Raw genomic sequence first — 25229 nt, forward strand, 5'->3', positions numbered from 1 at the left:
TCTTTCCCTGACTTCTTTTGGATTTATTAGGTGTTTTTTCGGATTCCATTTTTATACATTGACTTATTAGCAATTCCTCTTTGCTATTTTTTATAATGCTAAGTTCTTAACAGTGGCATAAAAAGAGATCAAAGAGCTTGGAGACATATATACTCTCATCAGAGTTGAGAATCTTACCCGAAGTCAGGGAATTTAAAGCTGAAGAAAAAAAAAATATTTGAGGAGGAGTAAGTTTTAATTTTCACTGGCTTAGAAGCAGCTCTCTATGACAAATTTGTTAAATGAAGGCACTAGCTGCCAAATGAGATAAATGTAGAAAAGAAAGAAATTTAGGACCTGACAAAGAAACAAATAAACAAAAACAACAACAAAACTGGAAAGGGTGCTGATTTGATTTCTATGGGTTTCCTGAAAACATAGATTTGGGAGGTGTCCCCAGGAAACTGTGTGTGGCCAGGCAATTCTCTGGAAACAGTAATTGATGTGCCCTCAATACACCTTCCAACTATGCTCCAAAGACTCTTTCTCTAGCCAAGAAGCCACCTGTGCAGGCAATGGACAGTGGGACATTAGAGTCTTAACCAGTCGAAATAGAGAAGGGTGAGAAAGTAAAAATGCTGAAAATGTAAGACTTTGGATGTCCTATTCACAAGAAAATATAGGTTCTCTCCTCCGCCAAACCCCACGTGCCATTCAAAATTACAGCATTAGGAACTCAGAGAGTGACACAAGTATCGTTTCTAGCATTAGAAACTTTTGTTATGTTTTACACTCCCTGGTGAAGATTGCTTTTGATTAATTACTTTGTGTTCTAGGTGAGTATTAAAATACCCAATAGAAGATGAACACCCTCCCCCCCGCCACACACTAACATGAAACACATTAAAATTTTTCCAGGATGTGAGCCTCATTCTGTCTATTTGAGACTTAATCCTAAAACTGTAAAGCTACTTTCTGAAATTCTCCACTCCCCTAAATTCCAAATGTTTATGTTTCTTTAATTCATTATGTTTCTTTTAATTTTCCACAACCTTATACATACGCCAAATTTATGATTGTTTCTACATAACCCATACTTTTAATTAAAATTTTTCCAGGATGTGAGCCTCATTCTATCTATTTGAGACTTAATCCTAAAACTGTAAAGCTACTTTCTGAAATTCTCCACTCCCCTAAATTCCAAATGTTTATGTTTCTTTAATTCATTATGTTTCTTTTAATTTTCCACAACCTTATACATACGCCAAATTTATGATTGTTTCTACATAACCCATACTTCACCCTCCTGTTCCCTTAATTTCCTGGCAAACAATACAATGGGCATATACTCATCAAATTTATACTCTTTATTTCTGATTTATTCCTCTGCTCATCTCCTTGACTACTTCTCAACTCCTTAGATTGGGCAAAAGAGAAAATCTAAAGATTCTTTACACTTTTTCCTCTTATAGCCTTGTAAAATATATACTTCTTGTTTCCATTACTCTACTCCAACTCATTTGCACTTCACATGACCCCTGCTTCCAGGTATAGAGTAACTCCTAAATAGAGAGCATTTCTATGTTAGTCTGTGCTTTCTAGGAAGCATATGCCAAGGTAGGATGAAATAGAAAGTTTTTTTGGTTTTTGGTTTTTGGTTTTTTTTTTTAGAGGAAACACTGTGAGAAAAAATAGGAAAGGAGCTGGGGAAAGTCAAGAGTGCTTCCAGATCGCAATGTGAGTCTAAGTCTGAGCAAAGGAGAGAGGGAGGAATGTTGGGTAGAAGCTCTTGCCTGCCTTGTGGTTAATAGCAAGTTCAGCAATGCTGTCAGGGCCTCCTCTAGCCAAAGTCAGCCATCAGAGCAGAGCTGTTCCTTGTCTTCCAGGACCACAAGTGCCTTAAATATGTGTAGTCAGTGGCCGGGAACCACAACTTCAGCACAAATGCACTGGTATACACTAGGGCCCAACACTAGGGCCCTTATTCAATGAAGCCCTTAGTGCTTCAAGGCAAAATTCCCAATCCTATCTTCCAAATTCTATTCTAGAAGGGGAAGGAGATTTTGAATAAAGAGGTAAAAAATGTTGGTACCATTTCTCCTTTTTCTAAAGTCTGCCGAACCACTCATTATTGTTCATAAATGAGGGCGAATATAGGCCTAGGGTTAGTGATTCACCTGTATCAGGGTAACTAAAGTAATATTTTCAAACCAAAAATAGAAAAATAAAATAAAGCATTGTCTAAAGCACTTGAAACACTTCTAAAATTCTTTCAAAACTTAAATAAAGTCAGATAAATCCTCTAATTAAACCTAAATTTTCTAAAGTATCAACATCAAGATAAATAGGAATAATTATTCTTTCTTTCCTGTTTTAATTATGTGTGTTGTGGATTCGAACCTATTTCATTTTAAAAGTGCAATATTTCAGATACATTATGTTTAATACAGGCTGGAATAACCTGGAATCCTAACCATCATTTATGACATTTATGACATTTCTTCTATGGGGAAGTAGGTTCCAGTTTCCCAGAGATGAATGAACTTTTGGGATACAACCTAATTGCAAGCTGGAGATCTCTTATATTGTTCAATAGCATACTGTGTGATCTTTCAAAAATATCTCCACCTCTGTTGTTTGAGCCTTCCCATACTACTCTGGAGCAGACAAGTAGCCAACAATTGTCTTTGATTTTTTTTCTTCATTTGAGATTCACACCTCAGTACCCAGAAACCTCTGCCCAAGCCTACCCTCCTCATTTTTATTAACTACCTCTTCCCAATTTAAATTTAAACATATCTGTTCTGAAGCAAAACTCCTTTTTCATGACTGAAATCAGAAAAGTGGTTAACTTTGGAGAGAGGATATTGACAGGGAGGGACATGAGGGAGCTCTTAGTGATGCTGGAAATGTTCTATATCTTTATTGCCTGGTGTTACATGGGTGCATATACATATAAGAATTGTGCACATAAATGTGAGAATTAGTCAAGCTCTCCAATTCAGATTTGTGCAGTGTATATAATTATAGTTGAATTAATTTTTAAATTTTAGCTTCATTAAATTTATTGGTGTGACATTGGTTAATAAGGTTTTGAGTATATAATTCTATAACACATCATCTATATCCTGCATTGTGTGTTCACACAATGTCAAATATTCTTCCATCACCATATATTTGACCCCCTTTACCCTCTTCTATCTACCCCAGACCCCTTCCCTTCTGGTAACCACCATACTGATGTCTGTGTCTATGAGTTGTTTATTTGTTTTGTTTGCTCATTCGTTGCTTTCTATTTTATATTGCACATATGAGTGAAATCATACGATTGTTGGTTTTTTTGCGTCTGATTTAATTTTTTTGAGCACTCACTTGTTCTAAGTCTCATAAGTAATCTTATAAATTAATCAAAGATAGTGAATCATTGTTTATAGTGAGTTAAGTTTATCTCAGCTATATGATATATCTGCATCTTAATAAATACCATCATCGACTTTACCCCAAGTCACACAAATAGAGTGATGATAATGTTTAAAATTTTAAGTGTTGGGGGTTGGTTTTGGAATTTGTTTTAAAATGTTCTGTTTTGCATGTTTTCAAATCATTTTAATTTTTTTTTTCAAGAGCTCTATTCCTGAGAGCGTTGTAATGCTAAAGTGGTTGAAGTATTCACATAACTAGCAAAGGTGCTAGTGGCAAATAGAGCTACAATGCAAGAACCTGTCAGTAGGAGCTAATTTTAAGAGCAAAATATAGTTGAAGAAAGTTCACACTCAGATTGGAAGGGTTAGATCAAGAAATTTTAGATAAGATCTTACCACTTCGAAGTTAGAGGCTCATTTCAGAAGCCGGCGACTATCCCCTCAAAAAGCATATAATTATAGATATATATGCTTATATATGTATATATGCGCTTATATATGTATGTATGTGCTTATATATATGATTGTGCATTTATGTGCCATTTTATAGATGTATATATAAATACATATACGTAGCTAGATATGTAAATACACGTATATGTGTATATATATATGTGTGGGCGTGTGTGTGTGTGTGTGTATGCACACACACACATACCCAAAAAAAGAATGAGGAAATAAAAATGTTTAAAAATGTGCATACATTTATAAAGTTAAGACATTTTAGAAATAACCCAATGAATTCATCAGAAGTAACATGTTTTTCAAACAGAAGAGGAAGCATGAGCAGAGGGCCTACACTAGGCATCCATGAAGGATAACCACTCAAGTTATTGTTTCATACCTTTGTCCCTTCTCAATTCTTGCCAAACAGATCATTATTAGCTAATGACATGTTATATATAAATATATGTGCATATGTCTCTATACATACATATAGTCCCACCCACTAGAATAAAAGCACAGAAAAAGAAAGACCACCCTTGTCTTTTGTTGTTCTTCTATCTCTTCTAGCACCTAGTACAAATAGTTGGATAAAATATATGTTTAATGAAACTATTCTGCTTGCCTGATTCATTGTGTCTTTTTGCTGTAAAAAATTACTACAAACTTAATTAAAACAACATACATTTATTATTTCAAAGTGACTAGAGGTCATAAATCCAGGCACAATGTGATAGGCTTCTTAAGGCCAAAATCAAGGTGTTCTTTCTGGAGGTTCTAAGAATGAATCCCTGTACAAGCTCATTTAGATTGTTAGCTAAATTCAATTCCATGTTTTTGTAGCATAAAGCTCCCTATGTTTTTTTTTTTTTTTATCTTGGCCAGGGGTCATTTTTAACTTCTAGAGGTTGCCTACATTCCTTAACTCACGGCCCCCTTTCTCTAACTTCAAAGCCAGCAACACTGAGTAGAATCTTTCTCATACTTTAAATCTCTCTGATTTCCCCCTTTGCCTCATATCTCTTCAAGATGTTTTTCTTCTGCCACATCTCTCTGACTCTTCAACCTGTCTTTTCTGCTTTTAAGGCCCATATGATTATATTGGACCCATTGAGATAATATTCCTGTTTTAAGGTCAGCTGATTAGTAACCTTAAGACGTCTCCCAAGTCCTTTATGGCAGTACCTAGATTTACATTTTTAATAACTTAGAAATGAGAATATCAGAGGCACTTCTTTAGAATTTGTTTGCCATAGTCCTAAAAATTTGAGAATGTATGTAAAACACTCAAAGTGCTTGATTCAGTGGAAAGAAAACATAATATAAACAGTAGTTGTGATTACTAACACACTTTGCATTATTATGAGCATGAAAGTATGAGTTGGCAAGGAATTATTGCCACATGCATTCTTTAGCCAAACATTTTAAGGTGAGTTTTGACAAACTGCCTTGAGTAGCTTTACTTAAAGGAAATGTTATGGGGATGGTTACCATATTTAAGAGCAGGTGCAACTTAGATTCTAGTGAAAACAGAAGAGTATTAAGCAAAGCCAATTAGAGGGGGAAAAATATGTGGTCCTAGAATTGCATTTCCATTATTCTTTTTTTTTTCCATCTCATTTTTACCAATAATCCCATCTCAAATAAACATGCTTTATTTGGAGGCAAGTTTCCCTAAGAAAAAAAAGCAAGGCAGTGAGATAGGAATGCTTAGTACTGGGGTGAAGTATAATGTTCAAGAAAGAACGAAAAAAAAAAACAGATTTTAACATAGAAATAAAGACTAGGAAAATGAATAAAGAGAAAAGAAAGTTAAGTTAAACTAGGTAGAGACTTAAGAGAAATTACAATACTGAAAAGATTGAGTTCTTTTTTTCTGTAGCTGAAGAATTCTTTTTCTCTGTTTTATAGTATTGTCCATTAAAAATGTATAGACTAGGAAAATGATAAACATATCCTGCTATTAGTTAATATATCTGTTTTCCTCCAGTTTCATACTCTTCTATAAAATTAACTATCTCTTCAATTAAAAAAATATATTGTGAATGCTTGAAATCTGGAGTTATTCTACAAATACTTGTGACAGCATAGGGTTATTAGTCTTTTAGACAAGAAACTTGATTTAGGTATTGGAATAAAGAAAATTATTTTACAGAGACTATATCATACCAGATACAATGGATTGCATGAATTGCTTTTAACCTCAAAATTTCATGTGCACATTCTCAATCTTTGGTTTACCTACAGCAGTGTCCTTCCAATAGCTGTCTTCTAATTTCCTTTGGTAACTCTCCAAATGCCCTATGTATTGCCCCACAACTGAACCTAATAGCATACCCATGCATCCTTAGAATTTGATTCACTATTCAGACACTCTTGGGAAACATATCTAATGAGTTCATTATCAATGTTCTTACTATATATTCTCTTTGTGGGTTTTTACTGGCTTCACTCATAAGTCTGATTTTTATAACAAATTCATCTTTGTGAGGATCTCCCATATGCACTTTTCCCATAGATTTTGCACTCCTTTTCTCCATTTCCTGTTCTTTTGATGGATTTGGTACATTCCTCTTTATCTTTAGCTAACTTTAATGGAACAAAGCAAGAACTAGTGCCTGGAGCTACAGTGTCCTCTGAGTTGTCATTGAGAGATTCAGTATCAGTCTGTGTGGATGGAGCCAAGAAAACCGATATCTGTCTAAAAGTCATCTACATGCTGCCTCTCCTGAGTCTCAGAATAGCCTCTGCTTTCTTAATTGTCACCAGAGCAAAGACTTAATGATGGTTTCCAACTCTTGAAAATGGAAGACTAATTACAGAACTGAAATGTAAAATCTTTGTGATTCATAGCTCTCACATATTTCTCTTTAATTAGGAAGTTTGGTTTCAGTAGAGAGAAGATGTTAATTTCTAGTTGTCTAGTAATTTCTAGACAACTTAAGACTAACCAACCTAATTCTCCTTTCTTTTTTTGATGATAACATTGTCTCTTGATTCATTCTTCAGTCATAAATTTAATGACCCAGATACAGTCAAATATATTGTAACATCAATCTTTTGGGGGTATTATTTTTTCTAAAATTTTTTTTTTTACAAACCAAATCTAAAAACCATTTTAAAATTGCTTTACAACTTTACATTTCATTTTGATAATGTTTTATTCTCTTTTGTGTGTTTGTTGTTGGCATTTAAATATCATTCTCCTGATTTAAATATTTGACTTATCACTGTTAACCAAGACAAACAAACAAACCAAAATCTCTTTCCTCTTTGGTCTAGCTTTTATGCCTTCCAAAATTTGTACCTAACCTGTTCATCCAGGCTTGAAGGGACTATCTTTCTCCAAAATCTTCTGCTCCAACCAATTTGCTTCATTTACTGAAGGCTCATTTTAATAAACACTATAATGTATTCAGGGTCAGGCAGTAAATATGTAAAGAAGCTTATATAAATTATTAAGGATAACATGGCTTCAGTCTCTCTAACTGAGCTGACTTTTTCTAAGGACATTTATAATCATTAGCTTTAAAAAAAAAAAAACTTAATGAACTTTATTTTTTAAAGCAGATTTAGTTTTACAGAAAAATTGAGCAGAAAGTACAGAGAGCAGTCCAGCTTCCAGATGGTAACCTCTTATTTAGACCACTCTTATCACTCCTTATTCTTTTCTCTAAGAAGAAATCTACCTCACATAAACATATTATAAAAACTACCTATAATAAGCAAAGCACGAATTTTCATAAAATAAATCACTTACCTTTTTATTGCTGGAAGTGTATGTGATATTTGACTCTATTGATGAACTTGCAGGGTAGTGACAACTCCTTATGTTGGTTATTTCCTCCTATTTATAATGTCAAGATTTATGATAAGATTTATGATAAACCAGATGAGACAGCGTTACAGCAATTCTGGCTCTGGTAGGCCTACATGCTAGGCCTTTTTAAGGTATGGTTAATTGACTTATATTAACCCAACAAACCTTTCTGTGGTATTGTTTATATATTTTATTTTAATTAAAAAAAAGTATTCTTTTTTCTTTCTTTCGTTCTCTCTTTTTTTTCTTTTTTTGTTAATGTAACTATGTCATTTTAGGTGTTCTGAGTGCAGAAGACAGAACACTAAGATGGGACTAGGCAAGCAAAAGATTTTTTTCCAAGAAAGACCCTTACCAATTTTATACTATGCCAGTCTTCATTTGGTTTGGGGCATTATTATTCTTAGAAGCTTGTTTGTCATCTCTTTATCCAGCCCTTCCAAAATCCTGATAGCTACGTAACATAGTTTTATTAAACTGTTGTTTTGTTTTGTTTTTTAAAGCCTACAGCACCTGGTATTCCTAAGTGGTCTCCCATCTAAGTACTAACCAGGCCTGACCTTGCTTAGCTTCCGAGATCAGACGAGATTGGGTGTATTCAGGGTGGCATGGCCATAGACTTATTAAACTGTTTTTAAGTTAAATCAGCCACAGTTAGATTGTGTTTACAAAGGTAGAACTTGCTCTAAGTTAAGATTCACAGAAGATGTCTTCAGTTTCTTGAACCCTGTTTCCAAATTCTCTGGCTATCTCAAGTTTTTAATATTTTGTGAAGGTTCATATTTTTTACATCTTAAGGCCTAGAACTTAGTGAAAATACATGTCCACAGGAAGACCTATATGTGAATGCTTATATAACTTTAGTCATATAGCTCTAAGTTGGAAAAACCCAAATATTTATTAAGTGGAGACCAGATGAACAAAGAGCAGTACATCAATGCAATAGAATATTACTCGGTAATAAAAAGAAGCAAATTTCTAACATCACTGGCACAAAAGGCTACCTATAGTTTGATTCTTTTATATCGTACTCTGGAAAACGCAGGTTTATAGGGATAGAAAGTAGATGAGTGGGTCACAGGGGCAAGGAGTAAAGCAAGGGGATCGACTTCAGCATGAGGGAACTTTTTGTGATGATTAAAACTTTTTTTTAAAAAACCTTGGTTATGCTGCTGCTTATACAAATGTTCACATTTCTCAAAACTCATAAAACTATAAAATTTGAATCTTATTATATGTAAATTATACCTCTGTTAACCTAAATTAAAATATAACATAGCTAGAATGAGTGTATTAATATTAGAAAAAGTAGATTAAAGGCAATAGATATTACCAGAGATAAGAAGGGACATTTTTAAATGATAAAAGGACCAATTTATCAAGAAGCCATTGTAATCCTAAATGCATACATACCAAATGATATAGCTTCAAAATACCTAAGTAAAGACATAGAAATGTTAAAACTGAAAGGAGAAAAAATAAATTCAAAATTAATTATAGTTTAAGATTTCAAAACTCCTCTCTCAGGAATTAATAAAGTAGATAAAAATAATCATTAAGTATAGAATATTTGAACACCACTATCATCCAACTTACCTGATATTTAAAGGACACTACACCCACAACAGCAGAATATACTACTTTTCAAGTGCACATAGAAAATTCATCAAGATAGACCACAGTCTGGCCATAAAACAAGTCTTAATATATTTTTAAAAATTGAAATAATCTAAAGTGTATTATTCACCATAATGAAAATAAACTATAAACTGATAACAAGGAGATTTGGAAAATTCTCCAATACTTGGATATTAAATAACATGACTCTAATGACTTATCAAAAAATGAAGAGATCACAAGGGGAATCAGAAAATCTTTTGATCTGATAAAAAAAAAACACACACAACTTATGAAAATGTGTGCAATGCTGCCAAAGCAGTGCTTAGAGTGAAATTTATAGTATTAAAGGCTTATAATAGAAAAAGAATTGTCTCAAATGAATGATCTATGCTTTTACCTTTAAAACCAGAAAAAGAGGATCTATGTAAACATAAGGCAGGAAATCATAAATATGATGGTAAAAGTTGATATAATTTAAAAAAAATAGATAAAATCCATGGAATCAAAAATAGTATCTTCTAATGTTAATAAAATTAATATATCTCTAGCCAGACTATCAGGTGAATAAGACAAAGACTCAAATTATGAATGTCAAGAATTAAAAAGGGATATCACTATAAATCCCACAGACTTAATATGAATAATAAGAAAATACTGTGAAAAAATTTGTCAATAAAATCCACAATTAAGATTAAGTAGATTGAATACAAACTACCAAAGCTCCTGCAAGAAGAAGTAGCCTGAGTAATCTGATAACGTTTTAAAATTTTAATTTATATTTAACAACTTTGCCACAGAGAAAACTAGAGACTCAGATGGCTTCACTGATGATCTTATTAAACTTTGAAGGTAGATACAATATCAATTCTACACAAACACTTTGAGAAAATAGAATAGATTATCTCTTAATAAATTACTCATTTAAATTCCAACATCATCCTGATACCAAACATAAAAACTGAGGTTAAAAAGAAACCCTACAGATTAATATCCTTCATGATGAAGAATGGAAAACTCCATCTTTAGCAAATTAAATTCGACAATATATAAAAAGGATAAGACACCATGCCCAAGTGGAGTCTATCTTATACATGCTATGTCGCTTTACTATTCAAAAAAATTAAGAAAGTATACTCTAAAATACTAAAATATATTCTCAATATTAAAGAATAAACAAGAATTACATGAGCATTTCAATAGATATACAACTACTCATGAAAAAACTCTTAGCCTACTAGGAAATAGCAATCTCATAAAGAACATCTATAAAATGCCTACAACCAACATCATACTTAATAGTAAAAAACTGAATGCTTTCTCCCAATAATCATTAAAAAGGCAACTTAACGTTGAATTGCAGGTTCTAGTTGGTGCACAAAGCAAGGAATAGAAACAGATAACATAGAGATTGTAAAGAGGTAAAATGATCTCTTCCTAGACAAATGTAGATAACCCTTCCCCAAAATCTCCAAAAATCTATAGGAACTAATAAATTATCAAATTTGCATGTATAAAGTCAATATACTGAAATAAAGTTTCTATATACTAGTAACAATTGTACATTAACTTTTAAAAATATATAATTTACCATACCACCAAAACATGAAATATTTGGTGATAAAATCAACAAAATAGTGCAAGGTCTATATGTTTAAAGTTACAAATAATTGCTGAAATAAATTAAAGAAGACCTAAATAGGTAGAGAGATACATTATGTTCATAAATTCAATAAAATTATAATGTCAATTTCCCCAAAATTTATTTATAGATTCAAAATGATCTCAAACAAAATTCCAGGAGGTCATATGAAAATATCTTTCTAGCTGATTTTAAGATTAATGTGGAAATACATAGGGCCTCAAGTAGTTAGTCAAAACAATTTTGAAAAGAAGACAAAATCGGAGAACACATATAACTGATTTCAAGATTAGTATAAAGCACAGTATCAAGGCAGTGTAGTATTTGCTTAAATGCTCAGGAATGGACATTGTAGTCATCACTCATTCATAGAGTCACCAGGAATCAGAATTACTTCAATGGCATCTAACAACAACAGGAGTATTGGTGAATGCAGAGAAAACAGAGTTCAGAAGTAGACACACACATATATGGTGAATTGATTTTCAACAAAGGTACCAAAGTGTTTTGTTGTGAAAAAGTTAGTCTTTTCAACAAATGATGCTTGAAAAAAGTGGATATCTATTGCAAGATAATTAAATAAATAAATAAGCCTTGTCCCTAACCTTCTACCATACACAGAAAGTAATTTAAAATAGATTAGAAAATAAAATATAAAAGCTGAAAATCATAAAACTTACAGAACAAAATATAGGAGAAAGTCTTTATGACCTTGGAATAGACAAAAATTTCCTAAGTAGGACAAAAAAGAATTAACTATAAAATTAAAACTGACATATTGAACTTTATTTAGTTTAGTAACTTGTTTTTTAAAAGACATGTTAATAAAATAAAAAGGCACACAATACTCTAGGAAACATTTGCAAAGCTGGTATGTGATTAAAGATTTATGTCCAGAATATATATCTTGCAACTCAACCACACTAAGACAAAATTGAATAAAGAGGGGGCAAAAAGTTGGAAAAGACACTTCACAAAATATGATATATGAATGGAAATAGTCAGAAGCACTTCTCATGGGCATAAGCAGATTAAAAGGACTGATAATTCCAATTATTGGCAAGAAATTGAACAACTTGATCTCTCATACATTGCTGGTAAGAAACCAAAATAGTACATTCACTTTGAAAACCATTTGGTAATTTCTTACAAACATATGCTTCCCTGTTATCTAACAATCCCAATTATAGATATTGAACCAAGAGAAATGAAAGCATATATCTACACCAAAATTTGGATATGAGTGTTCATAGGAGCTTTATTTATAGTAGCCAAAAACTAGAAACAACACAAATGTCCATTATCTAGTGAAGGGATAAATGTGATATATCCATACCAAATATACATACATACATACGCACATACATACATACATACTTACATACATAATTTAGCAATAAAAAGAAACTGATATATGAATCAGAATGGATAAATCTCAAAATAAAAAACTATATATTGTATGATGCACTTTATATGAAATTCAAAAAAAAAAAAAAATGGGCACACTGTAGTGTTAGAAACAAATCACTATTGTTATCTAAAGGCCAGGTGCAGGATGAGGGGATTGACTGCAAAGCATTGTAAGAGTACTTTTTTGTCATGATGGAAATGCTCTGTTTTGTGATTATGATCGTACTTAGATGACTGTTCACATTTGATAAACTCATAAAGCTGTACACTTTAAATCATCAAATTTTATTTTATGGAAATTATATCTCAATAATAAAGCTGTTTAGAAAAATATGAATACATATTTTTAGCACTAAATTCTCTAAATATGTTCTTTGAGCCTCCACCAATCAATAACACAGTAGACACGTTTGTAAGCCAACTGTAAATTCTTTTTTCTAATTTATCGAGCTAGAAATAAGCTTAAATGTTGAATAAAGTCAGTTTTCTTTTATTTTGCAGTGTTTAGGACTAAATTCTAGCACCTTTCTCAAAGGAGGGGACAAGACAGAATGAAACCATTTCTTCCTTCCTTCCTTCCTTCTTTCCTTTACATCTTTTCTCTCTCCTTTCCTTCTTTCTTTCTTTCCAGCTTTATTGAGGTATAATAGATATATTTTTTAAAAAACTGTACATATTTAATGAACACAGTTTGATGAGTTTGCACATATGCATCACCCACGATACCATCATCACAATTAAGATAATAAACATATCCATCACCTCTAAAAGTTTACTGTGTCCCTTTTCTTTCATTTTTTTTTTCCTGAACCATTTCTCAAGATCTTCCAGAGGGATTTTGAGTGGTGCTACTACCTCTGCAGTCACTTAACAATCTCTTTTATCTATAGATGCTATTCTACTCTTTGTGTTTATTTTCAGTATGCAAGTACACCTCTCTTTCTATTTTTAGTCTTTTTAAAACAAAGCACCTCCATCTGGAGGTTCATCAGAGACTCTTTTCTGCCTCTTGATGATTCCAAGCCTCCAATTTACAATGACAAAAATGCTGAAGAGAACTCCAGCAAAATAAAGCTCTGGGTAGGGAAAATTCTCTGAGTCATTCTTCACTGTGCACTTCTCTGCCTTCTCTTTGCCTTTTTCCACCAAATTGCTGCACTCCATTCAGTGCTTTCCCAACTGAGTCTTGTGTCAGCAACTTTCTGCAGCTGCAAGAGCAGCTGCTGCTTCTACAACCCTCTCCTCACTCATGGCTGTCATCTTGTCCAGCCCAGAAAATCTACGTGGCAGGCCTACAGCAAAGGAAAATAAAGATCTGAGAGTATTATGCACAACGTTTTTCTAAAGTTTCTGTCCTTGCCTCAGTGTGATGTAGTTTTAGAAACTGTATAAATGACTTCAGATCTCTTTAAAGAGAAATGCTTCAAAGGAGGTTATTTTCTCAAGAGGTTTGATATTTCTAACAATTGATACTTGCAAAATACATTTACTTATAAACTACATTTACTTATAAACTACCAGAGACATGCAAGAATCATTTTGTCTTCCAAACACATCATGGAGCAGATGTCATTACCGTCTTTATAAGGACATGTAAACTTGAGCATTCGCAAAATTAAGTGGCATGCAGTAAATATCAAAGCGAGGTCTTAATATTCGCCTAGTAGTCCACATTGCTTCTGGTCATGGTTGAAAAAAGTCATACAGTCTCAGTTCATAAGAGTGTTCCGAAGTCCTACAGATATCCCAAAGCTTTATTTCTTGGAACAAGCTTATTCAATTCTGTGATTTCAGTCTCCAAGAATTTAAAGATTTTGAAGGATCTAAATGTCATCCATGCCAAGGCCTTCCTGCTTGATTGTAATTTTTCTTCACTGGGTTCCCAATTTATCCTTTTATTTCTCTTTCCAACTTCTTCTTGGGAAAACCATAAATCACATTGAATTAGATCAAAATTTTCTCCAGACCAAAGTGCTAGCCCTGGAAGAATAATACCCAAACATAACATAACTATCCTTTCTTATATCATTTTTAAAATCTAAATATATCATCAAACATACTGAGGTTTCACAAAATTTTAACATATATATATGTGTGTGTGTGTGTATAATATAGATATTTATCAAATATATATTTTTTCATATATATTACCAAATATATATATATATTTACACATGTATTATTTTTAGCAATGATAGTACCGTAAGAATCTATTATTCATTATTGAATCTGTAGTCTTCCAGAGGCTCTCTATATAGGAGGCAGTACATATGCCTTGGACTGACACACACTGTAGAAAACAGCATGTTTCTTATCCTAAATTTGCTCTTTAAGGCTCATGGAGGCCCTTTAGAGATATTCACATTCTCAGTTATTGTATCTACTTTTGTCCTATCGCTTCTCTGTCTTTGTTGTTCCAGACCGAAGGACAGAACATATTTAAACTCCTCCCACACGATTCCCATACGTCACTCTTTACATCTGCCTTTCTTGCCCCAGATTCTCTGAGCCCAACTATCATCCCTCTTCTCTTCCAATTTCCCCTTTAACCTGTCTACTTGGCCTCTGCATTCCTTCTGATTATAAACACTTTAGAACAAGGAAGAAACGAATTCAGCATTTTTCCTGTGCCAATATTAAAGGCAAAACCAGCCCACACTTCTTGGATTTCTTTAGAAACAATCATATATAAACAATAAGGATTAATTTTAGTTCTTGTCTGCTTTACAAGCTGGACGGCAAGTAAAATCTCTACGTGATCCAAACACCTAATCATGGCTGAAAGTTCATTGAATTTTTATCTACTTTGACACCTTTCATAAAGATCTACAGTATTTTGCTCAATTCACCCCATCCTTAGTAGAATGCATAAAATGATATTTTATGCCAGGACATAAAATCACTTGAGAGTGAGGTATAATTAATATTGCTTTCTGTACTAACCTCATCAGTGTTGACCTCTGAGTGAAGCTTCTAGCTCTAACCAAGTAGATTTCAGATTAACATTCTGTCTCAAATTCTCAGTCAGATTGCTAATGATAAATCGCATGAGCCACTATCAGCAATGCTACCACTTCCTACGCTTTGCAACAGCCAGAAATTATCTTTCAGTTGGTCAACTCAAGCCCATAGTCCCATCACCAGATTTCAAGGACTTATACTAACAGGTGAAGAAGGAGAGGTATTGATCTGGCAACCGGTGGCACCACATCCAAGACAAAGTAGATAGAATTACTCTCCATCTTCCATTCAATCTTCATTGTAAAATATTTGCCCCTTGCCTATCACTCAGAAAGTGTATGTTAGGCTGATTCTCCTATGCAACATTAGTATTTAAAGCCCCCAAAAGTATAAAGTATGATTTATCTGTCTTAAATGGCCCCTGATGGATAGTACATTGGCAACCTACTTCAGCATTCATTTTGAATTTTGGGCTCAAGTACCAATGAAGAAACCCACTAAATGGAGAGACTGAGCAGTTCCTTAACTTCTTTTTCTTGTTATTTGAAAAATGGTAATAAGGGAACTTTGTTAAAATTAAAATAAGTTAATGCGTGATTATTCTTTTTAAGTGTCTAAAATTTTGAAAATCTATAGAGCTTGACTTCATATTGAATAGATTTCCTTCAAGAAGAATTCAATTTATTACATCTATAAAACTACTATAATTTAAATTTAAATTGTCAAGTTGACACATACAAGTTAAGGATTTTAATAGTTAAGAGAAAAAGTAAGATCAGTCAGATTGTCCATCATTTTGTGATAAGTGTATATGAAAATACACATTCATTCTCTCCTCCCACTGGTATTTAATTTTCATGTATCTCCTACCTTGATCACCATAGCATAGGCTTAAATTTATGTAAATTATTACATAAATTGTCTTCTTCATGGTGATTTTCATATTTCAAGAATTAATTAGCTGTACCATAGGGAAACTTTAATGTTTAATTAATAGGAGAAATTTAAGTGGTCTTAATTGGACAGAGAAAAATTTCTCTTCTTCTAAAAGTTTATCGAGAACACAGAGGTTTAAAAGAAAGTACAAATGGTATGTAATACATTTGCCTGTCAAAAACTACTTTTTGTTGTTGTTGTTTTGGTAAATGTCTGCAAAGCATAAGCCTACCACAGTAAGTTGATGAATAGGTAAATACCACCATTTCCTGACATTTACATAAGGATGCTCAAAGAGTTCCTTCCTGAAGCCTTAAATAGGTCACCTGCATCTAAATCTCACTTATCACCATCCTCCAAACTGAAGTTTCTTTTAATAACCTTCTGAACTTTTTAATCCCTTTTTAACTGTCCTTATCTGGCACAGCAGCAATGCAAGCAATTCTTTTTTGTTCAGTATCTTGCCCTACTACAAACAGAGTTCTGCGGTATCAGGAATCACCAAGACTAACCACAATTAGTATTCCAGGAGTAACATGTAGTATGTATAGTCAGGGAAAACCTTAGCAATAAGCTGGAGATAATAAGGTATCATGGTAAGATTTCAGGTATACACTTGACATAAAAGTTAGTTTTTTGAAAGTGAAAATATGTGTTTTGCCTTTAGTAAATCAAATAAAAAGGCATTAACTATTCTTTCTTTTACATTCCCCAGTTCATTTTGTGAAGTTTAAAAGAATTCTTTTGTTAAGATTGATTGGGTTGTTTGAAGGTAAATAAAGAATGACTAAGACTGAAAAACACATCAAGTTTAGTTTAAACTATTTTAAACCAACCTTGACCTTTAATAAAAACAGAATACTTTGATATTCTGTGTTTTTAAAGGCATACTCAAAAGCACTTAGAACCATTCATAAACCACAGAATGCTCTTTGAGTATTCAAAATACTGGTGTTGTTTTTAATACTACATATGATTATATCTATTCAGGATAAAGATGCCTTGCAATTGTATGCCTCTTTGAAACCACAATGACAGACTATAGCAGACCAAATGCTGCTTTCCATGGTAAAAATAACAATAATAATTCTGAATACAAACTAAAATAATGTCATTTACCACATAAATTGTAAACTATGAACCAAGAGATTTGGTAAAAGTAATATAGGAAAGAGGTATGAGAACTACACAAATGTACTAAATATTGAACCAGGTTGTATTCAGAGCCTGCTACATGCTCCTAGACCCGAGAACCCAGTTGATCACCATACTGCCAGACCATGGGAACCTGCAGGAAGATTCCTGTTGAAATTACTAACAAGTATTTCCCCGTGCTTTTCATGCTGCACACCCACACATGGAAAATAAAACAGACTTAAACTGAATTCCTCAAACATATGTGGCCTCTCTCATTCTCTATCTTTGAGAAGAGACCACATCTCTGCTTGTGGAGCATTATTCCTTCTCTATTAAACTTTCCTTTTGTCTCTAACTCTGGCACGCGCTTGAATTCTTTTCTGCACACCATCAAGGCCCCTCTTTTTCTAGATGTACGACTTGAGTCTCCACTCAGGGAGCTTCACCCTGTCCTTCATCGGAATGAACATTAGTGGGAATGTGTTCAAGTAAAGACTAGAAGTGGGAAAAGAGTCATTTAGATAAAGGAGAGAAGAATCAAGAAAGAAAATCCAGAAGGAAGACTACTAAGACCCTGACTAACATAAGGTTAATTCTTGACATTAGATCAGGTTATCACATCTCCAAACTCACCCATACACCCACATACAGATATGCCCACATACACACACATTTCAAATGTACTGAGTGCATGGGTCACACTTATGTGATTTCAATTTCACACTTATCCTAAAAAATAGTATTTTGTATTTGATGATGCATTTTATTACACTGAACAGAGAGCTTATTAAAATTTCCTTATATACATATGAAAAGATGCTCGAGGTCACTAATCATCAGAGACATGCAAATTAAAACCAAACGAGATATCACCCTAAACCTGTAAGAATGGCTGTTATCAAAATATCAAAGAACAAGTGTTAGCAAAGATGCAGAGAAAAGAGACCCCTCATACACTGCTGGTGGGATTGCAAATCAGTATAGCCGCTATGTAAAACAGTCTGGAAGCTCCTCAAACAGTTAAAAATGGATATACCTTTTGACCTAGAAATTGCACTTCTGGGTATTTATCCAAAGAAAACCAAAACAATAATTCGTAAAGATCTAGGCACCCATACGTTCATGGCAGCACAATTTACAAAAGCCAAGATATGGAAGCAACCTAAATGCCCATCAACAGACAATTGAATAAAGTTATGGTTCATATATACAATGGAATATTACTCAGCCATTAAAAAACTGAAATCCTACCATTTGCAATGATACGGATAAACCTAGAGGTTATTATGCTGAGAAGTCAGACAGAGAAAGATAAATTCTATATGATTTCACTTATATATGGAATTTTAGGAACCAAAAAACCAAATTAATCAAAAACAGACTCACAAATATAGAGGAAAATCTGTGACGGCCAGAGAGGAGGAGGGTTGAGGGGGCTGGGAAAATGGTATGAATGGTTAAAGAAGTACAAATTAGTAGTTGATAGATGGTCACAGAGATGGCGAGCATGGCATAGGGAATGTAGTCATTAGTAATGCAGTCTGGCTAGGTGGAGAGCCAGAGGATAGAAAAAGCAATCAGGGGGGTCGTTTCATAAACTGCATAAATGTCTAACCGATGTACTGTATACTGAAAACTAATAATAAAATAAAATTAAAAGTTTCTTTGTGTGGCTCAACTTAACATTACTATATGTAGAATATAGATTACATATACAGATTTCTATTTTAGTCTTTTCAGTTATTACACTATCAGTTTTTGTTATGTAATTAAAGCAATTGTTATAAGCTCTTTTATTTTCACATTTTTTTTTTTTGAGTTGCCTATGTTCACTTTTTCTGGACCTTCAAATACTACTACCTAAGGTAGTCAGAAAACGTTACTGTTGCTGCATTTTTCTACTGTTTTAACCTGCTTAATCTGGAAGCACATTTCTCAGAATTCCCTTCCTGTGTGGTTCTGAATTAAGACTGACTACAAAGAAATTTGTGTGAGATTTGGAAGGTGGTAAAGTGAAGGTTGGGTAGCAGTCACCACCACCACAAATGTGCCCAATTGTTGCTAATATGCTAGTCCCCCTTGTTGGTGTGAGGTAGCAGCTGGGTCTGTAGCTTCTCTAGCTCCCATCGTATCCCAAGGACTGACTCAGTTGCATGAATACAGTTGACCCTTGAACAACATGGGTTTGAACTGCATGGGTCTATTTATAAGTGAAACTTAAAATCAGCATATAAGTGGACTCATGCATTTCAAATCCATGTTCCACAAGGGTCAACCGTAATTCCTTGAAGAGGGCTCCAGCTTTTTTGCAGGTCACCCCCACTGTCAAGGTTAGAGGTGGTGACATACAGATGTGGGTTCTAGTTTGTCCACATAGGTTCAACTATATCTTCATAAATTCTAGTCTGTCCTTATTCTTCCCACTTCATGTTCATTTTTTTCCCCCAACTGGCCCTACTGAAATGCAGAGATGATAGGCCAGACACCAGATGTGCAGGCATTCCATAAATAGCCTTCCATAAACTCTTCACAAATACCCACAATTGCATCCATTCTGATCTCTTATTTCATATCACTCATATACTTCCTCGATTCAACCCTGACACAAGTGTTTTCTCTTTATTACATGTAGGAGTGAAAGGCATTTTTTACTCTACACTTAGAAATTTCTCAGAGAATAATTGAATTCCATGTCTGTGTATTTATGGATCCAAATTTTAAAAGATGAATGTCAACAGAAATGACGATAACCACAAACACCACCACAATAGTGAATATTTGTTGAGATAAATGAAAAGTTTTACATTTTAGTTAAGAAAGCAATCAATTATGTGAGAAATATATAGGGTTTCCCAGAATAATAGAATATTAGAGCTGGTAGGGACCCTACGAATAATTTAATCCAAAATTTCCATTTTATAGTTGAAGAAACAGAGAATCAGATACTTACCTAAGGTCACAAAATAAAGTAGTAGCAAAGCTGGAACTAAAGTACAATCCAGTCTAATTTCCTTTCTCTTCATACCTTTTTAATTCTTTGCTTAATATCAGTTTATGTGAAAAACCATAGTGGGTTTCAGTTGACTGAAAATTTATTATGATGCAAAAGGGTTAAAAAGCTGTTAAAAATGCTAATGTGATAAGAGGGTATATTAATAATGTATAATATCTAGTATAAGGAAGATTATAATTCACTGAATTCTGCCCTGGTCAGGCCATATTTACGCATTTGAATACTCAAAAGAGCCCAGGTAAGCTATAAAGAAAGTGACCAGAATTATATGGGTTTTAAAACTATAACATGTATAGGATAGGGAATTAGGGTTATATTAATTGGAGAAGGAAAGACTTGGGCAGATATAACTATAATCAAATATTTGAAGAGCTTTCATAGAAAAGAGAAATTAAATTTATTCTCTGTGGTTTTCCAGAGCATTAAAAAAATAATAAATGGTTGGATATTAGAGAGGCTAATTAATAGAGATACTTTGTAAAAAATAGGGATCCTCTGTATTTGCCTCATAATGCAGTGAGCTGTCAATCAATGGGTTTTCAATCAGAGGCTTCGATGACAGCCTATCAGGATTCCCTATGGGGTAGATTTTAGAATTAATGACCTCCAAGACTCCTGTACATCTCTGCTGCTGAAAGTCTATTGTTTGAATGACAACATTACAGGAATAAAGTAACAACCTCAATTATTTTAAAGTTATATTTCTGTTATAACCCATGTGGAAGCTCAAATTTGTCTTCAATGTTTAGTCCTAAAGTAATGATAACTTCATTGAAAGCTTTTTTTTTCTAGAATGGGCTAGATTTAATCCACATGAATATATTTTCTTGAATAAAATTCAGGTTGTCAGAATTAAAGGTCAAAAATATAGGTTTTAACTATACACGGGAAAGATCCTCTGGACAACACTGTACAAACTTTATTCTGGATTGCACCCAAGGATCCCCTTCCACAGGGCAGAATGCTGGCTACAAGCCACCAAGACGACACTCAAGTTGCTCCCCAGAGAGTAATAGAGCTTTTGCTATAGTATTTGAACAAGATGCCAGACGAAGGAAAGAGGGGGTCTTATCAGTGGCAGCCCGGCAGGCTGGGCGATTGGCATGGATTGTTTTACCATGGCAGGTAAGGAGAATGGAGCAAGCTAAAAACATCTTTTTTTACCCAGAAGTTGACACAGAAGATGTTGCTGAACTCAAGTATCTTAAAGAAGGAGAGTTAAAGAGAAAAAGAGTTTCACGGAAACTGACAAGGGTGCCTTTTAAAGAAGAAAACTAAGTAATCTTGTTTGACTTCTTTTTAATTAAAAGTTGTTCTCCTAGAAACGCACAGCAAAGCTGGCAGATTCATAGGATGATGCTAGAACAAAAGGCGTCCCTCGTGCACACAAGGACGGCACACATCAAGTTAGCCTAGGGCCTTGTTTGGGAAGAAATTACAGAGTAAAGTAAAGGAATCATGAGTGTATCTTAGAAAAGGGAAAAAATGCTCAAAATAAAATTTGATAAACAATTGCAAGACTTAAAGTCAGAAGGGATCTTTGTTGTTAGCTGGGGAATGCTCTCAAATATGGCAGCATATTTCAATCACCAGTGGAGCTCATTAAAAATACAGTTAATCAAGCTCAACACTAGAATAATTGTGTTGGCATCATACTCAGACAGGTTGGGAAATCTCTAACCTCAGGCATCATAGAATACTCACCTTACTTCTGCCCTAATACTGGCACAGCCATAACTCTTTTGGACTTCTAATCCTAGAGCTTCTTCATTAATCAGATGTAGTGGATAATGATAATTAATAGCAGTAGCATAGCTATATAACATTTAATAACCAAAACAATTCTAAAAGATAATTATGATTTTATTTTCCAGATGAGAAAACCAAAAAGATGAGTAATTTTCTAGCAACCATAGCTGCCAAATGACATACTTAGAATTTAAACACAGATATGACTCCTTAGCTCATGTTCTTTCCACTTCCCCATATAGTAATAGGTTGAATCAATCACATAAAATAGGCAATATTCAATTTTTTAACCTACAAAAATTATGATTTTGTATCTTTTAATATAATAAGTAACAAGTCATAAAAGAAGACAAAGTACTGTATAAGGAATTACTGTAAAGAAATAGAGTTATATAAATGTTATATTTTACAAATTAATCTTTCTCTTTAAGTGAATTTCACTTTGATAAAACCAAGAATAAAATTTCCTATCAGCTATCAGTGGGAAATTCCTTGCTTAGCTGACATCTGTCTGCTTGTATTATGTAAGGATAATTCAGAGGTCTGAGGCCTGGACCTGGGTGAAACAAGCTAGGTACAACAGGGTGCAATATTTAAGGAGGCACTCACTCTCAGGTGCTAGGCCAGCACTTGCATGAGCTTGAGAGTAAGTGCCTTCTCAGGTTTGCACTCTGGTGCCTCTTTTGTGCACCCTTGTCCTGGCTTCACACTCCATCTCTATTTCTCCTCTCTTCTTTTCATTCTGCTTTTGTTAATCTTATACCTGAACCATATAAGGCAGGCAATTAAAATCATGAGACAGAAGTCTAAGGTAGCATCTATTTTTTGTGCATAGTGCAAAAGGTCACTCATATTGTTTTAGGGAGGAAATGCAAGGATTGAATAGAGAAAAATGGCAACTATGAGGTTAAAAGAGAAAAAAAAAACAATTTATTAAAAAAAGTGACCAAGGATGAATTATTGTACTTATTACCCATCAAGCCTAACTAGGGTTCTGTTCTCTCCATGTCATGATGACTCTTGGGTTATAATCACCATTACCATCCATTATTAACTAGCTTTATGAGCTGAGAATATTTTCTGTGTCCAAAGTCTTATGTGCACAGAAAAGTATGATTTAGTGATCACATAAAAGAAAACTGCAGCTGAATGTGTTTTTAGAGGGAGAACAATCATGGACACCTAGAATACCAAAATGGACAATGGCACAACTCTTTGGAGGCCACCTGGGACAGAGAAAGGAGCTCTTTATACATGACCCTTCCACAGAGAAGATAATCTTGTGTCTGTTTGAATACCTTTAGAAAAGAGAACTAATTCTCCATGAGACATCCTTCACCAATGCCAGAGTATTCCTACTATAATGCTCTTTCTTTTAAGTCAAAATCTTTCATTTTTCAGGCTTTCCCAAATTGATCTTTCAAAAATTAAAAGATAGACTTTTAATATTTCTTATGGTTATACACATTAAACAATTCAGGCTCCTCCAATGAGCTGGATCAAGCTAAGTTTTGTTCCTTTGGATATATTTCATTTTTTCAGCGTGCTTTGAAACATATTAGTTAGGCAGCAATGTTCATTCTCACCAGTCTTATTCAACATAGAAGTGGAAATTCTAGTCAGGTATGCAGATTGGAGAAGAAGAAATAGAACTATCTCTATTTGCAGATAATAAAATTATCGACATAGAAAATCTCAAAAAATTTACAAAAACTTTTAGAACTAATAAGTGAGTTTCAGTAAGGTCATAGGATACAAGTTCAGCACACAAAAAAATCAATTATATTTCATACAGGAACTAAAATTAAAACACAATACCAATTATAATTGCTTCAAAGAAAATTAAATATTTAGGGATACATTTAACAAACTACATATAGAATTTGCATATTAAAAATCATAAAATGTTAATGAAAGAAATCAAAGAACACCTAAATAAATGGAGAAATATATCATGTCCATGGATTAGAAAACTCAATGTAGTGAAAATGTCAATTGACTCAAATTGAGTTATAAATTTAATGTAATTCCTATCAAAACTCCAGCAAGTTATTTTTGTAGCTATAAATAAACTTGGGCACAGGTCATAGAATAGCTAAAAAAAAAAAGCTTGACAAAGAATAAAGGGGAAGAATCACTCTACCTAATATTTACTACATAGGTATAATATTTAAAACAATATGATATTGGTAGAGGAATAGACTCATAGGCCAGTTAAAGACAACAAACCCAGACATAAACCTACAGAAATATGCTCAAATTAATTTGTAAGGTAAAATCAATTTAGTGGAAGTAGGATAGCCTTTTCAACAAAAAGTGCTGGAGTAATGGAATATCCATAGGCAAAATAATAAACTTCTACATAAACCTCACACCTTACACCTTATACAAAAATTAATTAAAATAAATCATGGACTTAAATGTAAAACACAAAACAATTTTTTAAAAAAAAAAATAGGAGAAAAACCTTTGGACTCTAGAGCTAATCAAAGGTTGTTGTACTTGACACAAAAGCAGTATCCATAAGAGAAAAAATGTATAAGTTGGACCTCATCAAAATTAAAAACTTTTGTTCTATGAAAGCCCACGTGACAAGGATGAAAAGATAAGATATAGACTGTAAGAAAATATTTGCAAACCATATATCTAACAAAGGACTAGTATCTAGAATATATAAGTAACTCCCAATACAGAATCATAAAAATAAATAAATAAGTAAATAAATAAATAAAATACAATCCAGTTAGGAACTGGGCAACAGAGATGAACAGATAATTCACTGAAGAGGATATACAGATAGCAAATAAGCACCCGGAAAGATGTTCAACATCAGTAGCCATCACAAAACAAACAAACAAACAAACAAAAGAAATTAAAACCACAATGAGATACCATCACATATCTACCAGGGTGGTTAAAACAAGAAGTAGTGACAATTCTAAAATCTGGTGAGGATTCCGAGAAACTGGATCACTGATAATCACTGATGAGAATTTAATTAGAATAGCCACTCTGGAAAACAGTGACAGTTTCTCATAAAGCTAAACATGAAATTACCATGTGACTCAGCAACCACACTCTTGGCCATCTATCCCAGAG

The 25229-nt window shown here is 33.4% G+C and overlaps 1 pseudogene; it reads right to left on the reverse strand.

Moving 5' to 3' along the window:
* Positions 1-8166: 8166 nt before the first annotated feature.
* On the reverse strand, positions 8167-8285 carry LOC112485212 (annotated as a pseudogene).
* Positions 8286-25229: the final 16944 nt, after the last annotated feature.

The sequence above is a fragment of the Pteropus alecto genome, unplaced genomic scaffold, assembly GCF_000325575.1.
Source record: "Pteropus alecto unplaced genomic scaffold, ASM32557v1 scaffold270, whole genome shotgun sequence".
Lineage (NCBI taxonomy): Eukaryota > Metazoa > Chordata > Mammalia > Chiroptera > Pteropodidae > Pteropus > Pteropus alecto.